The 21,471-nt window shown below is 36.1% G+C and overlaps 1 protein-coding gene across 1 annotated transcript in view; it reads right to left on the bottom strand.

Annotated features, from left to right (window-relative positions):
- LOC139119987 (RNA-binding protein 41-like) overlaps nt 1-21,471 on the bottom strand; it is a 125,173-nt gene that overhangs the window by 21,035 nt on the left and 82,667 nt on the right. The window lies entirely within an intron of this gene.

The raw sequence follows: 21,471 nt of genomic DNA, 5'->3' as shown, positions 1-21,471 counted from the left end.
GTACTGATTTATAGAGAGCATTTCAGCCCATGATATATCTCCACACTTAACATAACATGACACATTATGCTGTTTTTGAATATTTGTAGTGGATTGACCTACTGGTGCCTATGTACCTGCCCATCTACCCATCCACCTAAATTCCACTGACTGACAGACAAACAAACACAGTATACCGGTATACATACAGACAGACTGATACGCAGACAGACAGACAGGAAATTTGCTACTTATCAATTAAACTTGTTTTCATAGACCTACGACAAAATGGGAGCTAAAAACAATATTTATGACGCCAGCAAAGAATTATTTACATTAGGAAATTAGCTGAATCTTGGTTTTCATAACCTAAAGATTATCCTGATACATGTACAAGATTGTATGTGCTTTGGCATATATATAAACACGGAGACAGTATGTTGAATAATGATATTTCAAATGCACTTTCTCAAAGACAAGCAATGCTTATCAAAAAATATGAAAAATGGAGCCGGTCAGAGAAATGATAGTGTACCTGTGTGTCTATTCAAGTTACAATAAATGTGACTCACACGTTACCCTACAGCTATCCAATGAAGCAATGACTGATATGAATTGTGTACTTTAAAAATTGATGGCGGCATTCAATTTGTAAATAATGGAAAGTCCTTACTGTCAGTGATATTGAAACTGATACATATGAGTACCTAGCTTGATTGATGATCAGAACGCTGCGAGGAAACTAAAGCTTTATCATTTTTAGAAAACACAGAGCATGGCTACAATAACATGGGTCGGCTGCCAAATATAGATTACTTAATTTCCCCATTGGTTTACAGTATTACATTTTCCTCACTTAGGCTTTGTCGCGAAGTCAGACCAGTATTACTTAATAGTCTGGTTTTCCATTGTTCAATTTTTTTTTCAGGTCGTATGGTCAAACAACAGCTGAATGTAACATTATTCAATGGCAGCTCAAGCATATGGACTTTTCATCACACTGATATTCAAAGCCAGTTATTCTTTTGAAAACATCAGTTCCACACTGCGGTCTTTTCTGTTTTCCCTGTCTGTTTTTCAATATATTTAAGCAGAGTACATATATGTATAGGTTAACAATTTGTACAGTTCTTTTCAGTCTCAGTTTATTACATGGTGGCAAACTTAAACGTGTTATTGTCTGGATGGAAAGAGAGATTTAAGTTGCATCTAATCTGATTTCGAAAAATTTCAGACGTGAATGCAGACAGCCAAAGTTCAGTCATAAGATCAGTTTGCATGAACTCAATATAAAGTACATTTGTTAATATAGTAACATCAGTGTTGTATTCCTCGTGATTTCTGCAAAAGGTTATCACAAATTCAAATATAATACACGGTACTCTTCATCAAAGTGGAAACAGTCAGAGGCCAGTCATTATAGTGCAACACTGGCAAAATACCATCCCTGGTAGCAATCACATTTATCGTTCACAATGCAAAATAGCACCAAGATTCCTAAAGTAAATATAAATATTTTATTTGAAGGATCGTACGGTCAATCCAAAGTTAATTGTAGCCGGTGTTTGCATATAAATTAAAGTTGATGTACAAGGCACATCATGGATGTAATCACAGACAGTCTTCAGCTTCACTGGCTATGATGTAACTACAAAAAGCCTTTTGTAATTTTGTTGAAGAAAAACTTCTTGGGAATATCATCTGTTGCCATGGATGCTATCCAGTAAGGCATATATTGCCTGTTTCAGGATGAAAACGTTCACGCTGAATCTCTGAATCCATGTATTAAATCACCACTGTGCTGAAAATGCATCACTAAACTAAATCAACGGCCAATTATCCTTTCTGACGTTGAGCAAATGGCAACCTGCTTTCAAACACACATTCTGTGTTTTGGCTCAGTGTAAATGTCCACAATGATGTCTATTGCATTATTTAAATACCTATAAATAGGCAGAGGAAATTACTTTTTCTCGGTCAACATGAAAGTACATTAGAGAAAGAAAGTGCAATGGCACACTTCCTTGTGACCTGGCTAAAGTGGACAGTACTGGACAAATTTGCATGCTGATTTATCATACTACAAACTTGCAGAAAATAAGGTCATTTGGCATTTATAGAACAGCTTATTGCGATGTATCATCTACAGTACTAACAGTAATTGCAGTTCTGATTATGAAAGTATTTTAGCCATATAGCCAGCAAGACTTCTAGAACTTTTCTTAAGAACTGCTGCACCTACCATAGCTAATCATCCGAATGTTGTCCTTTCAAACGCACAAAATCAGCCAATCATTACTACTATGCACTTTTTTCTCTGCTGAATCAGTGAGTTTTCAAGTGGTGTCATTACAAACTGAACAATTTGCTGAAAACAGTCTTCACTGTTTGTTTCTATCTAACAATAAATACTTAGCGTAACTTTACCATAAAATTGTTATGAATTTCACGTTACCTTGTTTTGACTACTCAAGAAAATCCACCCAACAATATTTCTTTTCTCTCTGGCCTTGAACAGACTCAATTGACATGCCGATATTTACGGAAATTGCATTACTACTAAGGTCAACTGATCTTGACATTGACAAATGAAGGTCAACTGAACAACAACTTTTACAGGAATACATGCTAGCATTACGTTGAACAACTTTACAATCCCTAAACCAAATGGACCACTGTTTGTATTCTTGATCTTCACAGAGACTTATATTAAAGTCACTTGTTTTTGACACCGTTTGATTTTGATACATTGGTAACTGACTGAGAAGGGTGAGATGAGTTTATGAAAACAAAACATTGGAGATTTCAGAGCCAAGAACGGGATGATGAATGACGCTGAGATATGAATAAACACCACGGGGAAAACCTGCTGTCTGTTTGAAAGATATTAATGGCATTTCAAAAGCAGATCAGTCAACAACAGTATCTGATAGATACAGGCTAACTTTGTAAACTCCTGCTGTCTTGTACATTTATCTTGTCATCTTTCACCTAGCCTTCTGAGGGTACTTCCTGTATTGATGAGTGATTACGGGTCTACACATTGCAGCGGTAAGACAATCCAGGAAGCTGTTTAGGAAATAACAACGCCAGGCTTCTCTATGGGTTGAAATTAATGCATACAATGAGAGGCAGAGCTCGGGGGATCTATAATCACAAACCAATTTCAGTGAATTTCCCTTTTACTGTGGATGGAAACTGTTGCTAATATCATAAAACAACAAGCTTTCTGAAGGCTAATGGGAGTTTTTAACATGATTAAAAACACCTGAAGTGGTACCCTGCGACTCTACACTAATGAAGTTGTACCAATACGAGAGAAGTAAAAATGTTTTCATTTCGACAGTAATACAGCTTAAGACCACTTCTAGTGAACCCCTTAATGCCCTATTATAGTTTAATCCACAGAAAACACATACGCGTATCTATACAGTTGAGTGTTTTTACCAAATTAACTGCTGATAAAGCCGCTTTCCAACACTTAGCTATCACTGCCATAATATATTAAACACAGGTTTTCCTGTGTCAGCATTATATACAAAGCCGATTCTAATAATAGACACTTCACGCAAGCCTGCATTTTTGAAGCATGTATAAAATATATTGCATTTGAGTATAGGTATTTTGTATTCATTGTAAGTTTTGACAGTACTTGCCTGACCTTCTATGTACTTTTAAAAACCAACTCTAAGTTAGCTTGAATACCCGAGGGATTGCTACACAAGCGAATACTAATGAATTGTACCGATAAACTGATGGAATACTGCCATGAATGAATTTACACTCTATGTATGAAACATCAGCATTGAATGTTGCTGCGGCCAATGTGTAATTACTTTTTTCTTGAAATGCAGCGCAGCCAAATAGGCCTACTATGGAACAAATTATGCATACTGGCTGTAGAGCAGTACGTGCTCTATCAACATGAAGTCAAAAAGGAGATCATACAAATGTTGTACAAAAAGATTTAGACATATATAAACATGGACAGGAATATGATTATACATGTATGTTATTGTCATGGTTTTCTTTCAACCTGCATTGTCCATTAAAATTTTTCGTTCTGGCCATAATTGCTACAGAACATGCATTAATGACATGGGTGTCTAATAAAATGCTCAAAGTTTGTGAGATGCAACAATCCTTATAAGAGTTTTGTACGTCTCATAAAATTGTCATAAAGTAAGGACACTGATGATTATTCGTACATGTGGAGTTACTACCCCATATTTAAGACGTACTACATGGTCACTTTGAGGAACTTATAGCCTGATATCGGTGATTAATAAAGAAAGCCCTTATATCAAACAGAAACCTAATGAAGAAATAATTACAACTTCAATATCAAATTCATTGAAACTTTATCCTGAATCAAGATTGGCAAATACAAGCCTTGGTATAATGTCAGCCGATATCAGTATTGCAGAATTCCATACAACCATATAATACGTTGATCAATTACTGAGTGCTTCTACCATAACATTCTTTGCAAACCACAAATAATAATGTTTTTTAGACAACTCACACCAATGATAGGCACAGGTTTAATATATCAAAGTTCACTATAAAAAATGAACTCCAAATTACTTTTCCTAATTCAATTACAGATACCTTGTGTATATATTTACAGATCATTATTGGATTCTGATTTTTCTTTCACTCCTGTCAGGCACTATTGGCAGGGTTTTCTTCTCTGTATTTATTTAGTGGAGGAATGATTCTACCACTGACAGAGAGATTTCTGGCTTGGAGCATGTCTGAAACTGCTCTCACTTTAGTTTGGGATCTCACAAGGGCAAGGTAAAAAAAAGAAAAAGAAAGATTTTTAAGAATGGAGTGCAATCTTCAGGAAAACAGAAAAATTATCAGAATTAAGTCAGTCAGAAAGACCCTTATAACTACAATATGTCACAATACAATTCCACTCTTGAACTGTAGCCAGTAAACATTATGGCTCCACAGGCATTTGCCGCTGTCAGCTCTCAATATTTTGTATATATAAATGAAGCATTATAACAAGGCCCTGCGGACACATACTGCTGTTACATATGAATTAGGGTTGTCCATTTCTGTCTGTCAATCTCTGTATCTGGTCATTACAGTCAGATGTGTGTGTCTGAACCAATTTTAATCAAAGTAAAATAACAGGGGTACGGTGTCCTTTGGTAGGCATACACACATCAATTTATTTTCTGATGCCATCTTATATGGTCTTCAGATGGCTAAATTATTTTCATTTAAACTTGTCACTGGCCATTACCTATGAAAATGTGAATTGACTGCATTCAAACATGGTATACACACTCATTCTTTACATATTATTATTACCAAGAACTTGAATTTGTTTTGTGATGGTACGTCTTCAGATGGTTAAATTATATTTATTTTGATAATATGAACTGATTGCATTCAAACATTGTGTACATACCCATTTTTACGTATTATTATTATTAAGCACTTGAATTTGTTTTGTGACATGAGCAAATATGGATGCAAGGTAACCATTTTGTTTTTAAATTATTTACTATCATTATTCAGAAATGCCTGACTGATTTTTTAAAACAATATCTCATCAAATTTTGTTCAAACTTGACATGGGAGCAATGGTCTCTCACATGCAATTGACTCCTAATCATGACCTGCACTTCAATTTTTGACGACTTTAAGAACCACACTACCATGATGTAACACACCATCTTTGTTCAATTATGCAGGACAACATGGCTGCCTGGCTGGTGGACATTTCATTGACATTAATTGTCTGGAGCCATCTCTGATTATAATTCACATGTTCAGATCTCTTCTTGTTCAGATATCTTTGAACCAATTGCTTTTACAGTGGATTTCGAATTACGGCTTGTATTTTAAATTGGGACTGTCACTAAAATGAGAGCTTGTTCTCTGATACCATTTGTTGAAAGCTATCTCCAGACTCAGCTGTTGGTCACCAGAATATCACTATCATCTTGTTTTGAACAGACAAGACAAAGTGTCCACTTACTAATTATTTCATCAAATTTGTAACAGTAGCTCAAGATAAACACGAATTCCATGGTGTGAGAACGCTCACATGGATAACTGATGCTCAGCTGGTTTCCCTATTACAGATATTTTGTACTGATATATGATAGACGTATGGAGTAATAAGACAATGTCAACAGTGTAAGCGGTAGATAAAGTTTAAAATATTCATAACTTTTTCTTGCATATCACAGAATTCATGCTGTTCTGCCATTGAATAACAGAGGCACCATGGGTCCCGTCATTCCAGAGCTCAATTTTTGTTTGGGACAAGTAAAAACTTATTTTAAGTTTTGGAATCTTTTTCCTACAGAGGTTTTTATGCTTGGAAAAAATTGACATTCGGTCTACCTGCTCAACCATCCCTCTTTTGGCCCAATCTGTATTAAGGAACACTACGTGATATGCTGTATATACTGTATTGAGTGTGAAAACTTTGTTCAGACTAGGTAATGTGTTCATTGTTACTAGATCTGTGTGAACTCGTAAAATAACGAGCCGTTGTGGTGCAATCTGCCTGTATCAGGGTGCCTTACAGTATTTTTACAAGAATACCACTTTGGGTAATATTAAATAATTACAACTTGATATTAGAATCATTCGATGTGAGACAGCTTTGCATGGTCAAAGTGTTTAACTGTCTTCTAATATTACCATTCAACATGGTGATAATCTCTGTTGGACAGTAAGATTTAATATTTTCAATAAGTAATAAGTAATTATTACCATATGCATTCACTGAAAAGTTTTAAGCTATTATTATAAAAATCACCTGTTTTCCAGTGACGAAAATCTTCCATTTAATATCTGATAAACATACACATTACACAACTTGAAAAGTGGCATTATAATCATTCTATCAACGGAGACAATATTTGTGTTGTCAATCTAGAAAATCTAGCTCTTATCTTTTTGGGTCAAGGGATAGAAATATTTCACACATCACTTATGTCATGTTTCTGATCCAAAATCCAGTATAGTCCTTTTCAGACACAAAATTTCCAGACATAAAAGGAAAAACCGACAAAATGATGATTTTTTAAACAGAAATTTCAACAGAGATTCTCTTCTGCTGTTATCTTTTTGGTTCAATTAACACTGAAATATTCAGACAGCATTTGTCTCATTTCCGATGCATTAGACATTTGTCTTGTTTAATTGAACAACCGATTCAATTTTATCATAACTAATCACATAGCAACACAAGACGCTAATGTAGTCAGGCATTTTCTTTCTATGGCATGAAATTTAAGATGTAAAAAAATTACCTGATAGTTTGCAAAACTCAAAGCAGCTAGAGCTCTTGTTGGATGTTTTCCTGATGACTTCACCATGGTTACAATCAGTAAAATGTTTGCTAGAGGATGCTGTTGTATGAGTAGAACGAGGTGATTATTTACCGGTAGTATAACAGATGCTTCTCTGAGATTATAGGATATCAATTTTTGCTGCCCTGTACATTAGAATATTCAAATCACACACACAATATCTACAAGATGTGAATTTTTGATACCTGACTAGGAACAAGTTGTGATATATTACCTATATTACCAATGACAATAACTCAAAAGCTCCATAAGTTGTATCTTTTAGCTATTTTTTCAGAACTTTTTGTTTTGTGGTTTCCCTACACTTTCTGCATTGAATCCCTAAACTGTAATTTAATGCCAAATATTTAGCATATCAACAAAATCTATATGAGTATTATCTACATTGTTATTGTTGAAAATTGTATTCAAGTCCGGACTAGAATTCATTTGTAAAAAATAAAAAATGATCACAACACACATACAAGCTGTGTTGACAAAAAGAATAGTTACTCGAAATTTCAGCATGACAAACGGATTAGGGTCAGACATGGTAGTTGATATACAGAAGCAGAATACTGAAAAACCTGCCACAAGATACAGCTTATGTCCCTTTAAAATATGTTGATACATCAGTCATTAAATTTGAACACCAATGCATAGCCAGGGAAAAGTAATTTGGACAGGTCAGTTGGCCAGACAGTACACTGGTACACAAAAGCATCGGATTCCACAAGTTGTACACTGATGATATGATATAAACAGGCCACTGTTAGAACTGTGAACCAGCAGCAGAAATAATACAATCATTACCACCGGATTTCCAGCTACATTAAGCTAGGCAATGATCTATTTGCCTTGCAGATAGGCTCATTAGGAAAACATTTTTTTGTGTGGGTGCATGACCAGTACACTTGTGAGCTGAATGATGCGGAAATTCCAGAATAGAGTAAATTACAATCAAAATTCAGATCTGAAGAGAAAGTGTCTCCATTGCATACATAGCTATACTTTCTGGGCAAAATTGTTTAATCCCGTTTAATTCACATTATTGGATTTCCCCTTTCAACCCTTGCATTTTTCTTGTGTTCACGGTCAATGCACCTGCAATGTTTTGAAAGAGCATTTCAGAGAAAAAGAGTCAATGGCCTGTAGCCATGGATACGTCAGATTACATTTTGAAATATCACTCATAGTCCTGTAAAATCCTATTGTGTCATATCATTACAAACTTTAAAAAGAATTCAATTCAGATTTATCTCCACAACGACTCTTACAATGAGAAAGAGTAATACTACTGGTACTGCTAATATTCAGCCATATTGGATTTTGTGCAAAACAAAACACCTTTTCATGACACTGGATGTGTGATTATAATCAGTGCGCTGTCTGTTCATGTTTCTAGAATCTGTTCCAGTGGTGCATTTCATCTTATAACTGAAGATAACATGTTAATGCACAGAAGTCATGTTTTATTACAGACCTTTGTGAATGTGACAACTTCATCACTGATTCAAATCATATTTTTGTAGCAAGACTGCCTACACTACTTGCCATGAGTAGCACACAAGGGAAGCACATCTTTTATACTATGACACCCCCCCACCCCCCCACCCCCCCCCGGTTATTCTGGTCAAAGCATACAAGATTTCATGCCCATTTTCGTTTTTAACAGTGCATTGATTACATTCAATATCAGCTCAATTACTGAGTAATTTTGAGTGGTTCATATTTCCAACACTGACCCAGTACAAGAATTGAAGGTATCAACTTTTGTAAAAACTGACAGCCCTTCATCATTGCGTGACATCAAGCTGGTAAAGTAGGTACTTTCATGTCGGATGAACTCCCCATGGCAAATGACACAAAATTATGACTTCAATGGGGAGATGTGAACTATTGACTAAAGGGTCTGTGACCCAGTTCCAGTTGACAGTTTCTGATCTTAATGAATGTATACATTTGACGTGCATTTGGCGTCAAATCAAGTAATAGCGGCCATGACGGAACACACAGAATATAAATTAAATTGAGAAATATCAGTAAGGAAATCAATTCCCTGGAAGAACACTTTTTGGACGTATTTATCCGAATAAATCTTTTATGGACAGTGCCAAGATGAGGTGAATTTGCTAACTGAATGTGAATGAAGTTTCACTTATGACTATTAAGGTAGTATGCGCCTCGAAAGTGAAAGACTTAAACTTTTTTTCAAAATTTCCTTAAGGAATCTTTCAATCATTCTCTTTCAAAATCAAGAATAAAAATCGAGGGTCACCATGCAAATTTTGGTACAAGAGAAACAAATAACCCAAGATTTACCTATATTTAAAATTCAAAATGGCTGCCATCTCTGCGTTAACTCTATAGAGAAAAATAAAATTGTCCAATATTGAAAAACTAAGCCAGTGAAAAGTTTTCTTACACCAAGAGCTTTAAAATGAACCCCCACAAGTGGTATATCAGAAAAGAACTGTAAAAGTTTGAGAGTTGGAATATCTGTCCCTGAGGCACGTTCTACCTTAAAAAGAACTGAATTAACTCAGAGCGGCATGATTTCACAGAGCAATAAGGCCAGTGATCATATGCTTTGCATGCATGTTGTTTGGATACAGGAAGCAAACCATATGCAAGCACTAAATCATGATCTGCTAATGAGTTAAAAATGTTCAGATCATATACATTAATATTACTGATGTCATTTGTATCCGTCACAGTGCTCCTTAATATTGCATAACTTGGCAATACCATGTGTCAACATATATTTTATTAAACTCATGTTTTCATTACTTGATCATGAGAGAGGTATTTTTGGCTTGGCAACAATTCCAAGTGGGCATAGTTCAGAAATGTGACAAGCATCTGCAGCGTCTGCATGCACCGCATTTTTTCCGGTCATAGTAACTGTCAACCAAACATGTCAATTTGCTTATGAGTCAGTATAGATGAAAGTGTCGCGACTGTAATAGAGGTTGTCAAACTTTGTTATGATGTTCAGTGTAGGTGGCTTTGCATATTCTCATAGACATATAGGTGCCCTGACATGCAAACTGTGTGCATGCAATACCAGTATCTTTGGACAAAAGACTTACAGTCTGATTCATCATGTTTGCTGTTGACATACACATATAATACAACATCCATTATCTTACACCAAGTCGAACTATCCTACGACCTTAAATGACCTTTGTACCCGCAATATATTGTTGACACAAGCTACATACCAATGTCAATGTTGATTCACCTCTTGCTTCTACACGGGGCAACGCTCCCTCAGGGAAGTCATTAATTTTTCAGCTCCCATATCGTACGGTCTGATTGAATGAATTTGAATTGAGATAAATTTATTGCGAGAAATTGCCCAGCCAAGAGCTGGCACCGGGAGCCTGAAGCGAGGTCATGTACTTTAGGAAATGACTAATCAGGTATAGGTATACCTTTCAAATGGTTTATTTTAACCACTTCTCAGGGATCTTGAGGCAGCTATAGCGTACAAATTCTAGCTGTATAGTAACTGTAAGTCATAAGCAGTTTTAATACTGGTGCCTATCCATACAGTGACCTAGCTATTTCTGGTTCCAGTTCGGTAAACCCATATTGAGTTCTAGTCTCTGTTCTTCTCTTTGTCTACAGCATCTGTTGTGGCAATGCCATACTTGATTATTTTAGTTAAATCAAGTCAGATGACATGCTTAATAATGCATGGGCTTGTATTCATTGTCAACAACTGCAGTATGACAGTTGAACACTCTCCAATCTTTCTATGAACTGCTGTCTGTCAGTTATCTGATACGCTAATGACCTGTGTAATATATATGTACATTTTCAGGCTTTCACAAATGCCATAGCAGAGGCTGTCTTTGGCTTCTTTCTAAGTTATATTCTGCATCCTGTTCAGACTTTTAATTACTTGCTCAAAAAAAAAATAACCCTTCAACTTGCAAAACTCAGTGCACCATCTATATGTTCTTTAACCCTTTCACCCCCAGTTCTCTGTATACAGGTCCAACTTTACCATAGAAAACAATGGATTTGGGACAAACCATGGTGGTGAAAGGGTTAAACCAGAGACCAACAGTGTGATCTAGCTGGCACGCAACCCTAATGAAATTTGAATTCTATTACCAGTAGGTATCTCATGGGGTTTGCAATGAATACAGGTATATTCTACAGTCCTCTATTGTTTCCTTCTTGTTAGTTTTTCTAATTAAATGAAAAATTCCTGAACAGGAATGCTTTTGATGACTTTGCCCCCGAATTCTGATGCACAAAGGTAGAGAGATCAAACAGTACACAGGACACTAATGTAAAGGTACTGAATATGCTAATTTAAGAAATTTAATCACAATTAATTTTGATTAAATTTCTATCAATTAACATTAACTTGACAAACATATTGTAGAAGTCAAGGTGACATCTGTTGATTAACCTTCACCAATCTGTATAAAGAGTACTGTTAAGGACTTCAAATATTTCTATCTTTGGCTTGACTTTTCATGATAATTTGACAAAGGGATGTCTTTGACTTGTATTGTGGGACAGGTGAGTCTGGACAATTGTTTTTCCACGTAATGAAAAATAAGATCTGTCCGCAGTTTGAAGCACTTCTTTAGATTTACATACAATGAACACTCACTGTTAAAAATAATTTGGGATGACGTTGAAAGGCAACAATGTTCAAACACCTGGTAGTTTATACCGGTACCTGTGAACATGAAATCTTTGCAGCGTGGCTATTAAATCTCCTGTATTGAAGTTTTGAAGGATATAAATTGAGGCAAACAGCATAACCATATTTTAGTTGTTACTAAGGGGCCGTCGATAATAAAAGCTGACGCACAAGAAACGTAATTCCTTCGTTTTACTTGAAACCCCCTCCCTCCCCCCTCAAAACGAAAGTTCTTATGCGAAATCAATTTCGTATTATGATGCCGATTCTGACAAACCCACAAGTACCTCTCCGAACTGCACGCCCATGAAAAAATACCGGAAGTGCACATTAATTAATAAACCTTCACTTTACGCGTTTCACTTTTTGAGACAGAATATTTCAATGTATTTCGTACGTAGGGAAACGTTTCACGTACTTGTTTCACTTTGAAAAAGCATACAAGTTTTTATTTCACATTTATGTCTTTTCGTTGTCTTTTTTGTCTCCGTATTTTGTGGTCATTCTGTTCTCGATGAACGCGAAGGTAGTATTGTGTTCTCGCCGCAAAGTCGCACTTCAAAAAACAATAGACGAAAATCCTTATGCGATTTTGACGCACACAAAACGAAATGAGCTTTTACCCCTCCCCCCCCTAAACGAAAGAATTACGTTTGTCGTGCGTCAGCTTTTACTATCGACGGCCCCTAATACAAACTTAAAAGCAACATGTCTGTCTTTTGTGATGGTTTTGATGAAATAAGTAAATTTGAAGCATACGTGATTTACATGTATTGTATGTAGAATAGACATAAAATATATAAGATATAAAATATCATTTTACCATGTTGTCTTTATGTCAAATTTGAAAGAAATATGTACCCAGAGGCATGTATGTGAGATTATGGGAATAGCCATGTATAATAATTAACTGAAGGCACAGACCGAAACACAAATGGATCCACTTTATCAACTCGAATTTGCATCGATGGATCCCACTCTGGTGAATTCCTATAGTGAACTAGGTCAAGTAATATCATACATTTGAAATGCAAGACAACATAATTTTCAGCAGCATCGGAAGATTGTCAACTATACCTTAAAACATCATCTGTCTTTTTTTCCGGGGCTCAGAATGGTTATATTAGAGAATATATGAATGGTTTAAATTGTGTCGAATTTTGCCAGAGCTTTCAAGATCATATTACAGACATGCACAGCTGGTAAATGATACAGCTATGACTGTATCGAGATAATTGGCCGTGAATATGTCAAATCTCATATAAATTTTACATTGTGCTTTTTTTCACAAATCCACATCTGAATTTTAAATGGCTTAATCATATGATCAATGTGTGCTGTGAAATGGCTGGGTTTCTCAACACTGACTGAATTGCTCATATTTTTCAGTCAAAACAGCTGACACTCTGGAAGCACCAATGAGTGCTTTTTAAGGAGATGAGTGATTTTTTTCAACAGTTGCTGCAATCATTTCTGTTTATGTGTCAGTATAATCATTTGCCTTTCCATTTTACAAGTAGTTGTTAAGTTAAACACACAATCACTGTCTGGACTTAATAATTTACACACTCCAGAATCTGTAAATTTCAAATTTTAAGAGCATGTCTTGCATAGCAACCAACCTTTAGAAATGACGTCTGATATGATGCTTAAGGTAGAATGTGCCTCGGGGACAGAATTCAGACTCAAATTTTTAGAATACTTTTCAGATCTACCACTTGTATGGGCTCTTTTTGAAGTTCTTGGAGTAAGAAAAATTTTCACAATCTCAAAATCAATTTTTTTTTTGAAAAATCAAATTTTTTTTTTCCATCTAGAGTTAACACAGGGATGGTGGCCATTCTGAATGTCAAACATTCAAATTTAAAGTTTCTCTGGTGCTAAAATTAGCAGAGTGACCCCTGAATTTTATTCCTGATTTTGAATAAGAGTGTTTGAAAGTTTTCTTGAAGAAAGTTTCAGCAAAGATTTAAGACTTGAACTTTGGAGGCATGTTCAACCTTAACACGTAGGATGTGAACTTTCCCATATTCAATATGGATATAAAAAGGATTGCAAACCAGTATTAATGTCTGGGGATCATAATCTACCACTGTGTCTAAGAAATTCTCGCACAAATATAGTATACCGGTACAGTTTACTGACATGATTCTAATCCACATAGGTCATGACCTTCACAACTTCTCAAGGTGTCGTGCAAATGTTTATTTCTGTAGTAATTGTGGAGTGGAGCCAGGTTTTATCAAAGAGTCGAAAGACTAATTTACATCCAAGACATCGATCCATTCTATACTTATTCTAGCAGGAATGCCTGCTCTGAAGAAGAATTAGACAATATGAAACGGTTAAATTGCATTTTTTGCTGCCGATTGACATAAAACCGACTACGCATGCAATCATGATCTGGAATGGTAACACAGTGTCCTGGCTGTGCAGGCATGGAGAAATGACACTTGTACGGTACTTTAGAATCTAAATATATGTACTTACAGACGCATTACAGTCAAACAAGCTTGAATGAAAAAGCTATCAATCAAACTGAAGATGAATTACTTTGCAGGATATTGCACAGCTTTAGATGATGTGTGTGTGTGTGTGTGACACCTGAGTTGTTTCGATAAAGTATTAAAAGGAACAAAAATCCATGTACATTTGCACAAATATCCATGATGAATTACCTGAGAGAATGTCAATACAACCTTTCATTTTTCCAAACCAAACCTAGAAATCCATGACTAAAACATGGATATGTATACATTTTCATTTGTCTAACAAAACAGGGAGGTACAGAAAATACTGGTGTTTGAACCCTCTGTGACAAAATGTAGAAAAATTATACATTTTTCACTTAGTTTCTTTAATTGCTTAGAAAGTATCATCTTTCAAATTGCTATAAATTGAATGAGGGTTCAACTCAAAGAGTACAATGGTTAGCTGTTAACATGCTTTTAGGATCATATTAGAGGACATAAAGAGAATGATAGGTATTTGCGGAGTGTCAGACAGAATGAAAACATGACAGCAATGCTTTCACTGATCATTCACACTTGGATTCACTATCAAAATAATCTATTCAAATGACAAGACATCTTGTGTACTTTTATTAGCTGGAATATGCAGTAATGAATAGCTTATAAGTGGATATTTCTCTAAGGAATGAAGACGTCAGTATAGCAAAAAAAGCCAACGGTGGCTCCCGGCCATACTCCTTTCAATCTAGAGGACTTTTTGAGAAATATTTCTAATTCACTCTTGCGCAATTATTTCAAAACACTACAAAGGTATGTAGACATCAATACGGAGCGTTCAATTCATCTGGAAATGAAATTTCAAAAAAATAAGGACTGACTAGCTCTCAAAAGTACTCTGCCCAACCATGTGAACACACATTTTAATTGAAATTCTGACATTTTGCCTGCAGTCTCTTGTCACATATGGTAATGCCCGGTAATCCAAAAACTGCACTTCTGACAACTGAAGATTGACGAACTGTCCTGTATCTGAAGGTTTTCTACAATTAGGTAAATATACACGTACATGTACATCATGTACTCGATAACATGTGTGCAGGCTCTATAATGCAATCTAAAATGCAGGATTTTCCAATATTCGTGAGGAAGTAGAAACAAGAAATTGGTTTATATTCAGATGGAAACTTTGAACCGGAACACCTATTAAAAGTAACCAAGCGCTTTTCCTCAGAGAATTAAATGTGGTTAATAGCAAAGGCATACCTCTTTCAAAATTGCAGAGCTATACATGAATGTTGCATTGAAAATGACCAGAATGAAGGTAAAGTGAAGTGCAGCCAACTTTGAAGGTCATCAGTACAATGCTGTATAATGCAATTGTAGGATAAGTAGGCATCCTGGCTTGAGCTTAGCATTAGTTGTGGCAGATAAAAATTTGACAAATTTCATCTTTTTCCAGTGCTTTTATTCATAGCTGCAGCTTGTGGTAGAAACCCTTGAAATGTGATTTCCATGGTTTTTGTCAAACCATTGGTAACAAAGTAACATTTCAGTCACCCTTGTACTCATACCTTTATACAGTTATTGTTCTGGCAATGTCCAACAGTCATATATGTCTTAAAAATTGTACAAATTTCTCTGCACACAAATAATAGAAATGTCATGTCATTTGAACCTAGCCCTATTGACTTTCAACTCAGACTGAAGTGTCCCATTTTCCTACACCTGTCTTTAGTATAAGGTCATAAAATGCGTTTGACTGGTCTACAAAAAACATCAATCTGAATAAACGTTCACTCGATTCATCATCTCTTCAGGCAATTTTAAAAGCTGGAACCAAACGAAGTCAGGAAAACAAACTGCTGCTCACTGCTGCCAATATCAGCTGTTGATTTAATGCATGCACTTTATATGAACTTTACCGCAAGTGTAGTCATTTACTTTGGTTGGGAAAGGGGATTTGATAGATTTCTCTTCCTACTCTGCAAGAAATACTAGCATGAATGCCATTGTCAGGTCTGAGATCAATAAATTCTAACAATCTTTGACTATAGGTTATCCTTCCTCTGCTGAGAAATATCACACACACAAATAAGTCTTTTGCTATTCCCCTGTATACCCATTCAGAAATGATTTTTTGCTGTTCCCACTTGACATCATCTAGCATCACTTTTCCTAAAACTACATTATGTTTTGTTACAAGCCAAATCCCGCTACCTGTCAATATTTTGTCAGTGTTTTTTTTGTACGATACAGTACTCCATTGACATGCTATAACCATTGCTACAATACTTATGCACATAATGTCCAGGCATTCTAAAAATCTGCATTTTCTTATATCTCAGGTCATACCAGGTCTAAGTATTTAATTCTTGTTTTAGAAGCCTATACTATACAACTTACTGCATGTTTGTCTTCTTTTCACTGACGTGATACGGTCTGTGTTGTTGCTTTATCACTTTTTATAATCCCTACTTTGTCCCACAGCATTTCATTCAATAGCATATTTGAAAGCTATACGTATGCATGCAGGAACATATCACACAAGGATTTCATGTGTTAACAAAGGATTCAGACAACCAACAGAGCATTCGGATTAGGAATTTGCACCATTCATTTAAACACATTGAGCTCTTCCATAATAAAGTTGAAAACTGTCGATGAATGACAATATCATTGAAGTGGTATACAGACAGACCTTTATTGCTACTCACTGGTAATGCTGGGCATGTCATAGAACTGCAAATAAGTACGGCGTGCTTTTTAAGCTCAAGGTAGTGGAACACTGTAACCTCGATTTTGCTTTCAATGAATCTGAAATTCTGCTCATGTGTCTCATGTAATTACCTGGTATGCCACTCCATGATTCGCAATTCAAGTGTCTTTTCAGGCTTGTGTTTGTGCCATCTCCCTCATGTTGCTCTAATAACTGGTAAAATACTTTGCAATACCAGTATACCATACTATTTCTAATCTGTAATTCATGCAATATGTTGGTTCAAAGAGAGAAAATTAGATGACTCAAAAGTTAACCAACACTTGAACAACACAAGAAGCCATCATGGCTGGGAAAGAGAAGCAAACACTGTTTGCTTTTTATGAACAACAGCCACAATAGGTCAACCTATTAGCTAAGAATCCCTCCGATGTTTATCTTAAAGCGTGATGCATCACCAAGACTTCGCAAATTCTGAAGTTCCCAGGCATTTAAACAACACCTGAAGCAACAACAGCCCAGAAAATGCTGCAAATACGTATTTGCTCGATAATGTGTAATATTGCCTATTCACAGCATTGCCAGCATTAGTGATCTCCTGTCCACCTACACATCCTCCAGTGTTTATCAAATAGCATGAAGCATCACAGAGAAACAGCTAAACAACAGTCCAGAGAATGAAACAAAAATTCAGGCTTTTCATGTACACAACAGCTGGATGGGTACAATGCCAACTTTAAAGACCCAGTCTGCACGGAATCCTCTTCTGCTCAGTCTACAGCTCTAAAAGCAATATGCTCCATCACAAGGAATTTGAGGGGATCCCATCAATGAGAAAACCACAGTGCTTATCAAGTAATCACCCACTGTGTGTAACAGCTGTGTTCTTACCACTATCATGAGAAAGTGCGATCCCCCTAATATTTATGTATGTGCACACACCTTCACTATCCTACCTGTTCTTTTTAATCAAAGGTTACGCATTAAATTTGACGAACAGAGAATTACAATGTAGGTGTAAATTAACATTCCTGTCACAAACTCCTACCTATCACAGCAAGAACACAAATGGAGTTTTGGTAAGATCTGGCTTTTACTTTTGCCTGTGTTATCACTTGAAATCTTGCAGCGCATACAAGAAATCATTATCACTGGTCATATTTCAATTTGCGCAAAAGCTAGAGAATGACTATAGTAAGCTTTCATGAATAACAAAAGTGTCCCTTCATTTAAGGTAATATGCACCTCGAAAGTGAAAGACTTAAACTTTTGCTCAAACTTTCCTCAGTGAAACTTTCAACCATTCTCTTACCAAAGCAAGAATAAAAATCAGGGGTCACCGTGCAAACTTTGGTACTAGAGAGACAAATAACTTGTGATTTCTCGATATTTGAAATTCAAAATGGCCGCCATCCCTGTGTTAACTCTATGGGAAAAAATAAAATTTTCGATTTTTGAAAAACTAAGACGGTGAAAGCTTTTCTTTCGCCAAGAGCTTCAAAACGAGCTCCCACAAGTGGTAGGTTAGAATAAAATTGATAAAATTTGAAGGCCTGAATTTCTGTCCCCGAGGTGCGTTCTACCTTAAAATCAAATGTGAACGAGATTAATTTCAAAAATGCTTGGTACTGATCAATCAGTATATATGTCATCTTAACTCTACCATGATTGAGTATATTTGCCGGCAACAAGCTTTGCAGCATTATGATGTCATTATGCGATGGCATGATACCTGTGGATGATTTTTTTTAATGTCAAAGGTTATTTGTCATCGAATCCTGCAACAAATTGTTGGCTTATCGAGTTGAGGCCGACCCAAATGTGACTTCTGTGATACCGACCACTTTACAATAGATAAAATGTCACCTTTTGGTGCAGGCTGGGGAAATGTTTTTATCATTTTGTATTGTGGTATTATTTGCAGTATGATAACGCTGAATAGCTAGATATTATTTGAAATAAAAATGAATGCTCACAGACTGTAAAGATAACAAGCCTGCGCTTGTTCAATTTCCTGTTGAATATTTCAACAACAATATTGCTTCTAATAGCAACAATAATCGCAATTTTGAAAAAGTTTTTGATGTCAAAGATTGACTATAAAAAGCAGAGCATTCCTGTTTGTTCTGCAAAACGTTAACACTTAAAGATTATGAATATGAGAAACAATTTCTGTGAAGCAGGGTAGCATTCTGTCTGGGCTGTATCAGCTTGATATTGCTACTGCTAGTAAAGTCTAGGTTTCGAAGGCTGGAAAGACCCAAGATATCTGCAGAAGAAATGCCATGCCTTGACAAACAGAAACGACATCTTCACCCGCCGGGAAATAATGCCAGACTGCGTGCTGACCTAAGTTTGAGGTCTATACCCAAATCCCCCAGGCGTCCCTTATGTGGGACACACGTGTTATTAGAACCACCAAAACGGTCCTTTTCAGGACCAAATGCCAAACGGTCCTTTTCAGGACCACTACATGCTCCAAAATGGGAAAACCGTGTATTGTTCGTTCCTTCTCTGGATGGATGTATGTGTGTTAATATTTGTTGTTTGTAACCTTTATCTAATTGCATTGCTCTGATAAGTCGGTGCGTTATATTTGTTTCGACCAGTGGGGTAAATATCGCTCAGACCATGTGATAATCATGATTGACAGAGTCGTGACATTTGCAAATGGGGGTCAAATGCTCCTCCACAGAACACGCTGTTGAAAAATATGCCGTATCTGAACAAAAATTACGACATTTTCAAAGTTTATTTTCAACCCGACTGCATTCGCTGTGTATTCATAGACATTATATGCGACATTCGGTGATATTTAACAGCTTGAACGCGGTAAAATGACACAATTCTTGGACCAAACACAGCACGTCCGATCAGTAGCGTGGCTTTTCTACTGTAATCCGGCATTTATAGGGGAAGTTCCTGTTTACTGGACGCTCATACAGAGAATTTCATTACCTAATTACCAAATGTGTGCTTATCTCTAATTCATATCCATGCGACATGTCCTTTGTGCATAAAGCTTTGAAGTGCCTTTCCAGGAAATATTGGTATACATATTAATTTTCCATTTTAAGTCCCTTATGAATTCCTGCCGTCTGTGTTATCAAACAGAATATGCATACATGAATACGCGTTTATGCACTCTGCTACCATTTTCACTAGACTCTACATTCTGTTTTTTACCATAGTGAACTCACACACTATTTACCATTGTTATTAGACTCTTTTAATGACATAGAAGTCTGTTCATGTGAAGACTTGTGCACCACATGGGCATTCTAATAGCACAAATTGATGGAATCTACCAGTAGAACACACACTGCTCAAGATATTAAACCATCGAGTTGACCATCACTGAACGTGGTGCTGGATTTCAAAGGACTTTAAAAGACACTCGTTGTGTGAAAAAAGAGCTTATAACTGCCTCGTGTTGTCTTTTTGTACAGCACAACAACTACTGTAAGAGGTATTTGAAAAATCATACAGAAAACTTTCACATTCAATGAGAGAGACAGAACTGAGTTTTACACTTTTTTCATCTCCATGTAATGATATTAGTATATCAACTCACGGAATAAGGTAGAACTGTACAGCTTTGATAGATAATTTGTTGGTGTTAATCAGTTCAATTTAATCAGTTAAATTAGGCAAATCCATCTGATATGGGAGCGAATAGGTGGAGATTTGAATATGTTGAATATATTATGTGAGGAATCCCCATCATGCAAAAACCATGAATTATTTGATAAGTCCAACCAATGCCCTGTGGTCTCTGTCATGAAAGATTGTGAAATTGTTGATTGCTGTTCGCAATATTTTTCGTTTGCTTCATATTTTGCATGCTACAGCTTGATGTTTAAACAGGATCCTAAAGCTCTTTGAAATCACCATACGAATGTCACGAGAAGGTAAAAAACAGGATTAGTTTCGATGCATGACCTTGGAGGACTTACCCAAGTGTAAGCCAATGACTTTCTTGTTGATTCTAACTTTGAACCAATAGTTCGGTTTCCCACTGTTATGGGAAATGAAAGCAAGGTTACCACATTTGTAATGAGATGCTGTATGTTGTGAGTTTGAACCTGTTTGAAAATATACTGAATTTTCCACACTTGGTTGAAAGCTCTGCTGGTGGACAGCATTGCCCAAGAGGCTGTCTTTCGCCCAGTTAAGCAATCTATTCATTGCTCTGATAAAGTTTGTGTGCGATTTGTGATAGCGAGTATGTCACTGCGAGTGCTTTATGAACTCTACAGCGTGTTGTGGGGTTGCAGTCAGAATAACTGTAACATATAAGCTTGGTTA

The sequence above is a fragment of the Ptychodera flava genome, chromosome 20 (assembly GCF_041260155.1).
Source record: "Ptychodera flava strain L36383 chromosome 20, AS_Pfla_20210202, whole genome shotgun sequence".
NCBI classification, from domain to species: Eukaryota; Metazoa; Hemichordata; class Enteropneusta; family Ptychoderidae; genus Ptychodera; species Ptychodera flava.
The sequence above is the reverse complement of the archived record's forward strand: the minus strand, read 5'-3'. Positions and strand labels throughout refer to the sequence as shown.